The sequence below is a fragment of the Arachis ipaensis genome, chromosome B5 (assembly GCF_059453495.1).
Source record: "Arachis ipaensis isolate K30076 ecotype BB chromosome B5, ASM5945349v1, whole genome shotgun sequence".
Classification (NCBI taxonomy): Eukaryota; Viridiplantae; Streptophyta; class Magnoliopsida; order Fabales; family Fabaceae; genus Arachis; species Arachis ipaensis.
In genome coordinates, this window is record NC_142440.1 from 157,446,468 (window position 1) to 157,456,197 (window position 9,730).

Sequence of the window (9,730 nt, forward strand, 5' to 3'; positions counted from 1 at the left end):
AAAATCTTAAGCAACTTAAATTAATCCGAAGCACACACCATTTTAGTTCTTGATGATTTAATCAATCAACCTCCAAACAAAACAAGATTGCCTCATGCATCAAATGAGGTGGGTTGATCCACAAAATTATTCTTATTATAGAAAAAATGAATTATCTTTATCATGCTCAGTCCTACAACGCAAAATGTGGCTGCAGCCACGGCGGTAGGGTCTGATTGGACGGAGACGTCGACGGCAACCGGGATCAAACGGAGAACACCTGGCAATGTCCCTGCCCATGACACCTTTCCTAATGTAAACAACTTTGTTACATAGTACAATACATGGTGAAGTAGCCATGAAAACAAGCATAAGCCACCACAGTGCAACCAACTTATAATTATTGCTTTTTCTCATAACACCTTTGTTTAATTCATAACTCACTTTGTAGCTTGGAGAATGATGGGTTTCTATTAGCAATTATGCTATATATACTATGTTTAAATATACGTTACATGATATCTTCTATATGTGTGCAGTTATTATAAATTTATAATATTGTAATGTATTTATAATTTATGTTACACATGATTATTCATGTGTTAATTCTTGAGTTAAATTTCAAACTGGTCCTGAGATGGGCCTGTGCACTGAAATTGCTCTTGAAATTCCAATTGTACTATGTACGTCTTTTATATTGATAAAAGTGCACCATATTAGTCTCTAATCTATTTTTCATTAATGACGTGATGACATGGTTTGATGATATAAACTGTAAGTGACATGTGTCACTCTATGATTTGGCCATGTGTAATGATATGATGATGTGGTTACCAGTGACACGTGGCATGCTGATGTGGATGGTTGTGCCACGTGTCACAAGAGTATTTGTCCACGTGTCGTCCATTATGTCATCATTATAGATGCACCAAATTAGTCACTCACTTTGCATTAAATGACTCATTTTAGTCCCTGAAATTGAATGTCGTGCACTAAATTAGTCCTTTTACCAGTTTTTTCTCATTTTTTCTATAAATTCAAAATTCTCAATATTTTTTAATGCATTAATTTCAATTCTATTTTTTCACATGTTAATCAAATAAAAGTGCTTTTATAAAATATTTTTTCTCTTGCGAATACCCTAACCACCGACTTAGAGTTGACGTGAAGCCGTGAAGGCATTTCAAGCACTTTCACTACCATCTCTGACCTCTTTTAGTGCTTTTATAAAATATTTTTTTCTCTTGTGGATATTCCTAACTGCCGTTTTGGAGTTGACATAAAAACATTTCAAACTTCCCTCATTACCATCTTCGACCTTTTTTGTCTAGACTGCAGAGGCCGGAGATGGTAGCGAGGATGTTTGAAGTGCATTCAATCTAGCTCATTTACACATAACGAAAACGTGTATTTCATAAGAACAAAAAAAGACGTTTATTTTAATTATTGATTTCTTGTTAAAAACACGTCTTTTATGAAAAAAATGTGTCTAATAATCATATAATTATTTTTTTATAATAACATACTTATATGTTATAAAATTTACCAATGTTAAATTATTAAAAAAAATTATATAATTAAAACTAAAATCTTAAAATTTTTTATGAAAGCACTTGTATTTAAACAATATATGAAAAATAGAAAAGATATTGAAAATTTTAAATTTTAAAAAATGAGAAAAAATTGGTGAAAGGACTAGTTTGGTGCACGACATTCAATTTTAGAGACTAAAATGAGTCACTTAATGCAAAGTGAGGGACTAATTTGGTGCATCTATAATGATGACATAATGGACAACACGTGGACGAATACTGTTGTGACACGTGGCACAAACGGACATGTGGCCAAATAACATTGTGACATGTGGCACAACCATCCACATCAGCATGCCACGTGTCACTAGTCACCACATCATTATATCATTACACGTGACCAAATTATAGAGTGACACGTGTCACTTACAGTCCATCAAGTTATGTCATCACGTCGTTAATAAAAAATGAGTCAAGGACTAATATGGTACACTTTTTTCAATCTCAGATACGTAACTGGTGCAATTAAAATCTCAAAAACGTGCATGGCGCCAATCTCAAAGACCATTTTGAGATTTAATTCGTTAATTCTTTCTATCTATTTTAGTTTGTAAGAAGAGTGCAGTACTTCCTAGTTAGTTAGTAGTTACTAACAACAACTTCAAAATATTCTAGCGTTTTAACTAACTCATTGATTTTATATACCATGTTGAAGTTATTTTGTGTGTGTATATATACACGTAACATTCTCCATCTTAATTTTTCATATATAGTCACATGAAGTTGAGCCCCTACATTTTTTTTTTGTGACGAAGGAAATTAAAGTGATTATTGGAAGATGTGATGGAAGGATGAACATGCGTTGTAAAAATGATGTGTTATAAACTATGAATAAATTTGATTTTATAAGGTTGAATTTTTTACTTAAGCTTTTAGAATGTCAAAATTAAATTATTCTTTACTATTTGAATTCTAAAATAAAACTTATATACTTTTTAATTTAGGTGTCTTTTCACATGTTTAATTTTTCAACTACTTGATACAAATATAAATGGTGAGATAGATTCACCCTTTCATCTCCTACTTTTTAGATAAATCGGACATAAGCTTTATAGGCACCATAAAATTTTTCTTTAATTTATTAGAAGGTTAATATAAACAAACCAAAAAAAATTGTTATGTATACTTGAAACTAGTGTTTAGAACTACGTGATCTTTGTTCAATAGATGCAAAATTTGATTGATTTAATTTGTTTTTCCTCTTCGATACGTTTCTTTTTCTTTCCTTTCAACATTAGTAGTGTCCTCACAAAAAATACTTTACATATAAATAAGATTGTAGGGAAGGGGACAAGACAATGCCGCCCGTGACTTCATTGACACATGACACATGTGTGCTTCATGCATGTCAGATATGGACGTAACAAGGCTGGTTTGTATACCATGACAAGATTTGAATATAAAAACACAAAATCGTATTTAATAAATAAGATACGAATAAATATATTATATCTTAAAATATTAAATTAGTATATTTTATGTTATAAAAATATTATATGAAAAAATACAATTTATTTTAATAAATTATAATTTAAACGGTATAATCTTTTTTATATTCACCTACTTAAAATTGTAAATTTGAATTTTATTCATAACTTAAAAAAAATATTTTTTTTATTTTTTTTATTATTTTATTAACTTTTTTATAATTTTATATTTTTATTATTTATTTATCTTACATTTAATTTATCATAAAAAATATAAAAATATTAATTTTTATATCTTTATCATTTATATATTATTCTCGGTATTTTATCCTATTTGTTAAAATCAAACGGACCTTTAATACTTTCATATTCAACAAAGATGTGTCACATAAATATAGTAACATACATAACACAAGGTCGTGGCGTCATCTCCATAAAAATAGAAATGCTGACATTTAATTATCATTATTATCATCATTATAATTATAGAAAAAGAAAATCGTGCAAGTGATCTCAAAATGCTATAATAGTAGCATATACCCTACACGCAAACATCAAAATGTTTTAGATTTAATTCTTAATGAGTGTCTTAATTATCCGTTTGCCACTTTGTCAAATCCTAAAAAGTCCATAAATGGTTAATTAATTAAGAATATGATTTTACTAATAATTATCATAAATATATCTTTATTACCATTTTTAATTCATAAAAATAATATTGTAGTAAGTTAATATAGATACCTTTTGGTTTGACAAGTTAAAAAAAATAAATAAATAACCCTAGATATTCGTAAACGTATGTGGATTGAATAACTAATTTAGTGCTTGGAGACAACGGCAATTTGAGGCACTCCACCTTCCTAGATCTAAGTTTTGGAATTTGCTTCGAAATGCATGCCTCCATTAATTTGTATATATGCTATTTTATTAGACAATTAATACTTTTAAAACAAATAGTAATTTATTTAGGGATGGCAATTTTATGTTTGTTTTTTTAATCTTTGACAAGTAATATTCTATGGGTAGTATTAGATAATTAACTTTTTAAATTATTTTATTTATTTTAAATTATTAATATTTAACTTTAAATTTTAAATTTTAAATTATAAATTTAAATTTTAAAATTTATTAATATTGTCTAATTAAAAGTTAGATTTCACAGTTTCTCATAATCAACAAGGACGCCTTTATTGAAAAATCCAATTTACCATATGCTGCCCTCTGTATATCTTAGTTCAGATGTATGTATATATGGATCTGACTCTCACTAAGCAAGATCTTACTGAAACATAAATAACATTATAACAAGATCTATATTCTATATTCTATATATTGTTGAAAGATCTTTTAAAATACCGTTTTATTAAATAGATATACAAATTAATATATATATATATTTAATAATACGATATTTTAAAATTTGATGAGTTAAATGTGATGTAAGCTAAGTCTCACGTTTTCTTACTTTTTAATATATGAGTTTGCATGCAAGAATGCTAGTTAGAAGATTCACAGTTACTAACTATTTGTTTAAGAAAAAGTCTCAGAAGTTAATACTTTTCATTATATTAAAATTTAGTTAATATTTAATTATTAAAAAAATATATAATTTTACATTATTAAATATAATTTTGTATAATTAAAAAAATTAATAATAACTTATTAATATTGATTATTTAATTTTACCCCATATATAGAAGTAGCAGTTGTTTAATTTAGTCCAAGTCAACTAAGAGATTACTAAAGCCAGACGTTGAAGATCCATAGTGCAAACTCGACCATATTACTCAAGATCCTATTCCTATGCACAACTAAAATAAAATACAGCAAGTAAGTAGCACATTATACGTTTAACTTCGCCAAAACACTTATCTCCGAGACTGCACTGAATAGCGGGCTAGCGGCGGTTGATTTAGGGATTTGCAGCGATTTTAAATCGCTGCGAAACATTTAAAAGTGTGGACTAAAAATATGTTGTTGGATTATTATATTAAAAAAATTAAATTAATGACTAAAAATAATGATAAAAAATAAAAAATTTTAATGAATATTGAATATTTCTTTATTTCTAATACTTCTCTTCTCACAAAAATTGATTTTGGGTTTTGTGTGAATCTTTACATAAATATTTTTTTAATTCGTCTTATGTCTTTTTTAAATTCAACAAAGATAAAAATCTATATTTTTTTATTATAAAAATTTTAATATCATGTTATTATGATATTATTTCTCTCAAAAATTTAAATTAATAAAAAGATGCATAAAAATGATTATAACTCTGAAAATTAAATCAATTATTTAATCGATTCAAACTATAAATTAATTGCAGTAAAACGATTAAAATTTTGATAAAGCAGGTCAAACATATAAACCAATTGAACCAATCTGATTTGTTATAATATATTAGAGGATCATGTGACACTTTTTTCTTTTAGGCCAAAGGTCGTTACAGGGGATTATTTTTCCAGGACAATATGTACTGGACCAATTTATTTGGTGCATTCTACGTAAATAATATTATTTTGTATAATGTTTTATTTATATATTTATTTAATAACCAAATTATATAAACAGATTATTAGAGGGGGATGGATATAATTAATTATAAGGGATCATATATATATATAAGTCCATTATATTGTTAATGTACTTCATTCAATAGTAATTTCACTGCATTTAAAGGATTTTCGAAGATTAGAGTTTGACTTCACTACTACTGTAAGCTCTTTACTCATTCATGAAGAAAAGTAGAAAATTTTGGCTATTAACAACAACTATTTGGATTTAGCTTACTTGTTAATCTAAAGTCCCTGTTTTAGTATAACTATATAAATTGAGTTTGATATGATTTTTAAATATGAGCGTGAATCTATATATAACTTATCTTATTAACAAGTTGTGTTTATCGTACAGAGTATAATTTTTCTAAATCTCATTATGAATACCCAAAAATATGTTGAATAACAACTACTAGGATCATTGTTTTTGTTACAAGAATGAATAGCCAACAATAGAATTTCATAGTAGTTGATAATCTCAGTGAAAACACTAAGCAATTAGTTTTTGGTTAAAAACTTAATATGAGAAAGAGAGAGAGTTATCTCACATAATAAAATTAATCATTTTTATATTATTTAGAGCAATGCTAGGAACCAAAAAGGTATTAGCTAAAAATTAGCTAAATATCTTTGGATGAATCCAAAATCTCTACGAGTTAATATATATGGATGTTTTTTTTTGCTAAGTATTATAATGTTTCTTTTTCATACTAAGGGTTTGTTTGGGTGAACTTTTAAAAAAAGATCTTTTTTTTTAATTATCTTTTTTTAAAAGATCTTATAGAGAAGTAAAAGTAATTTTATGTTTGGATATCTCATGTAAAAAGGTCTTTTTATCTATCAATTATGTTTGGGTATAACAGTATAAAAGTACTTTTTTGTTCATTTATTATATGAAAAACATCTTTTTTTTAAGGAAAAAAGATCTTTTAAAAAAAGATGTAAATTACAACTTCTCAAAAAAGATCTTTTTTTGATTTTACTAGTGCTTTTACTTTTACTATTAGAAATTTGCCAAACACGTTAAAAAATAAAAAAAGATATTTTTTCATTGAAAAAAGATTTTTTTTTAACAAAATAATAACGCCCAAACATGCACTAAATGGATGTTCTTTTATGTATTTTTAAAATTTTTTTTATTACAAATGTAAATGTCTCTATTTCTGTTTAAATGGTATCACTTCAAGACATGAACAAAGTATGGATTTCCGAATATCAACACTCCATGAATACATAAATCAAAAAATTGTGAAATACAAAGTTTTTGAACTGCACCGTGCTGCCAAAATCAATCTTTCTGAAGTAAAGAAAAATGGCATTCGGTGATATAAGAGTGTGGCTAACTCACTTAAAAAGTAAAAGCTGTTAAAATAAAAAATAAATTAAATGAGATATTTAAAAATAAAATAAAAAATTAAATTACAAAATTAAAAAAATTTAAAATATAATAAACAGTTATTTTAAATGTCATAATTTAATAATTTTTATAAAATTATTAAATTTAATTCCTAGTATACATATTGAAATAAAATTTTAAATAATTATTTAAAATATAATAAATCTATTGCCATACATTTATTTTTTAAATAAAATATTTAAACTATTTATTAAAAAAATTCTAACCAATATTTAGTAAAACAGATTACCAAAAATAAATACCAACAACTAATAAAAACTAAACTAACAATTAACCTATCCTATATCATGTAACTAACACAATATCTATTTTAAATTATGTATCTTACAATCATAAAGCAATCAAACTACTTTAACTATAATAACTCTAGGATTTTTTATTAAAAAATGAAAATAGCAACAATAATCTCAAAATTAATCGCTCCAGCAATATGTCACGTCGTGTTAAGTCAGTTGATGTCGTCTCCTCATACATCTGCACATACTTTAATATGCAACTAACTCAAATATATTGAAAAAAAAAAAGAAAAAAAGTGACATAGTGTTGAAAGTAACAAATGAGAAACGTTGTAAACGACTTCTTATATAGACTTGATTTAAACTTATCTTATTTAAAATGTAAATGAATTATGTATATATCTTATTTACTGTCTAAATGAAATAAGTTATGTTACAAACATGTGTTTACATTATACTTTTGATATATTCATAGATGTAAGTGTCTTATTTCGTTTATAATATAAACTAAATATGTGTATAATTAATTTTTTTTGAACAAACGAGCTCAACACAATTAAAATGGAGCGACAGAAAATAGTACTCAAACAATAAAAGCAACAAAAATCAATCTGAACATGATCCTTATTATTATCTTCGACATTATCATTTGTCAAAAATTTGTGAAATATTTCTTGTACACCAACTTTAATTTATTTATATTATAAATAAGATAAATAATAAAATATAAAATCATAAATTATATTTAAATTATTTATATTCGTAAATAAAATATTTAAATTATTTATTTAAAAAAAATTCTGAAAAGAAAGCTGTTAAGTAAGAATATTTTTCTCAACGTATTGTTTTCTATACACCCAATAAATTTTAATCGAATCCTTAACCAATTACTTTCGAGGAATTGTTCAATCTAAAGATAGATTTAAAAACCATATTAGTATATATACGCAATTGTTTACTTAAAAATTAAAAGAAATCTGAAAGTCACCGATTAGGCAACACCCACTTGCATTCTATTTTCTCTAGAAGTGGTCCCCTCGCATTCTCCATTTCATATCTCACTTGCTCACATACCCGTACCCTTCTGACCTTCTCTTTATTATTAGCATAAGAAATTAACAAGTTTTAATAATATGTAGAGAATGTCTAAGATGAGTATAATTACGTGAATATTGAATGTGTTACATTTATATATACTATTAAATTTTATTAAATAAAAATTAAAAATTAATATAAAAAAAGAATATTAATAAATTTTAATAAATATAAAATATTTTAATATATAAATAAATATTTTTTAATATATAATATTTTAAATGATAATATAATTTTTTATTTTTAAATAAGTAAATATAAAATATATAAATATAAAAAATAAATATTTTTTATTTATTAAAATTAATTATTATACAAATTTTTTTATAATATTAAAAATTATATTAAAAATATTTTAAACTGCAATATAAACATATAAAATAATTAAATTTTATTTTATATTATTTGATGAATAATTTGATTATTATATTTAAAATTTATTAACTAATTATTTTTATTAAAAATATTATTATATAATATAATTTTTTATCAAAATATTTATAAAAATATAATTTATTTAAATATGCATAAAGTTAAATAATATGTCAACTACATATTTGTATTATATGTGTATGTAATAGTGTATATATATATATATATATAAGTGTGTGTGTCACCATATGACTCTTTTTTCTAGTTTTTTTTATTCTTATTTATTTTATGATAATATTAAATAGATAATAATTTAAAATTATTTTTTAAATTTAAGATTTATAATTTTATATATATAATATTATAATTAAATATTTATTATATTTAATATCATCTAATTATTTTAATAATAATTAAAAAATATAAAATAAAGTCATATTTATTTTCTATTATTTTTAAATATTTTTTTTATTTTGCTAGTTAAATTTTTTATTCTTTAACTTGACAAGACTTTTATATATATATTAAAAAATTTAATATACAAATATCCTTCACAAAATATTTCATCATATATAGTTTATTAAAAATATATTTTATTAAATTTAAGAGTAAAACATAATATATTACCTGATTTTAATATTATTATATTATTATTATAATAATTATTTAATATATAAAAAAATTCATAGATAATATACATATTAAAAAGTTATCACTTATTTTATTATACGAAAGTAAAAATTTTTTGTTCTAAAAAATATAAAACATATAAATACAAAATGTATAAGTATTTTTTTTACTAAGATTAATTATTATGTAAAAAAAAATTTATAATATTAAAAAATATATTAAAATAACATTTTAAACAGTAACATAAAAATATAAAATAATTAAATTTTATTTTATATTATTTGACAAATAATTAAATTATTATATTCAAAAATTTATTAACTAACGATTTTTATTAAATATATTGTTATATAATATAATTTTTTAACAAAATATTTATTAAAATATAATTTATTTTAAAAATTATATATAATACATAAAAATA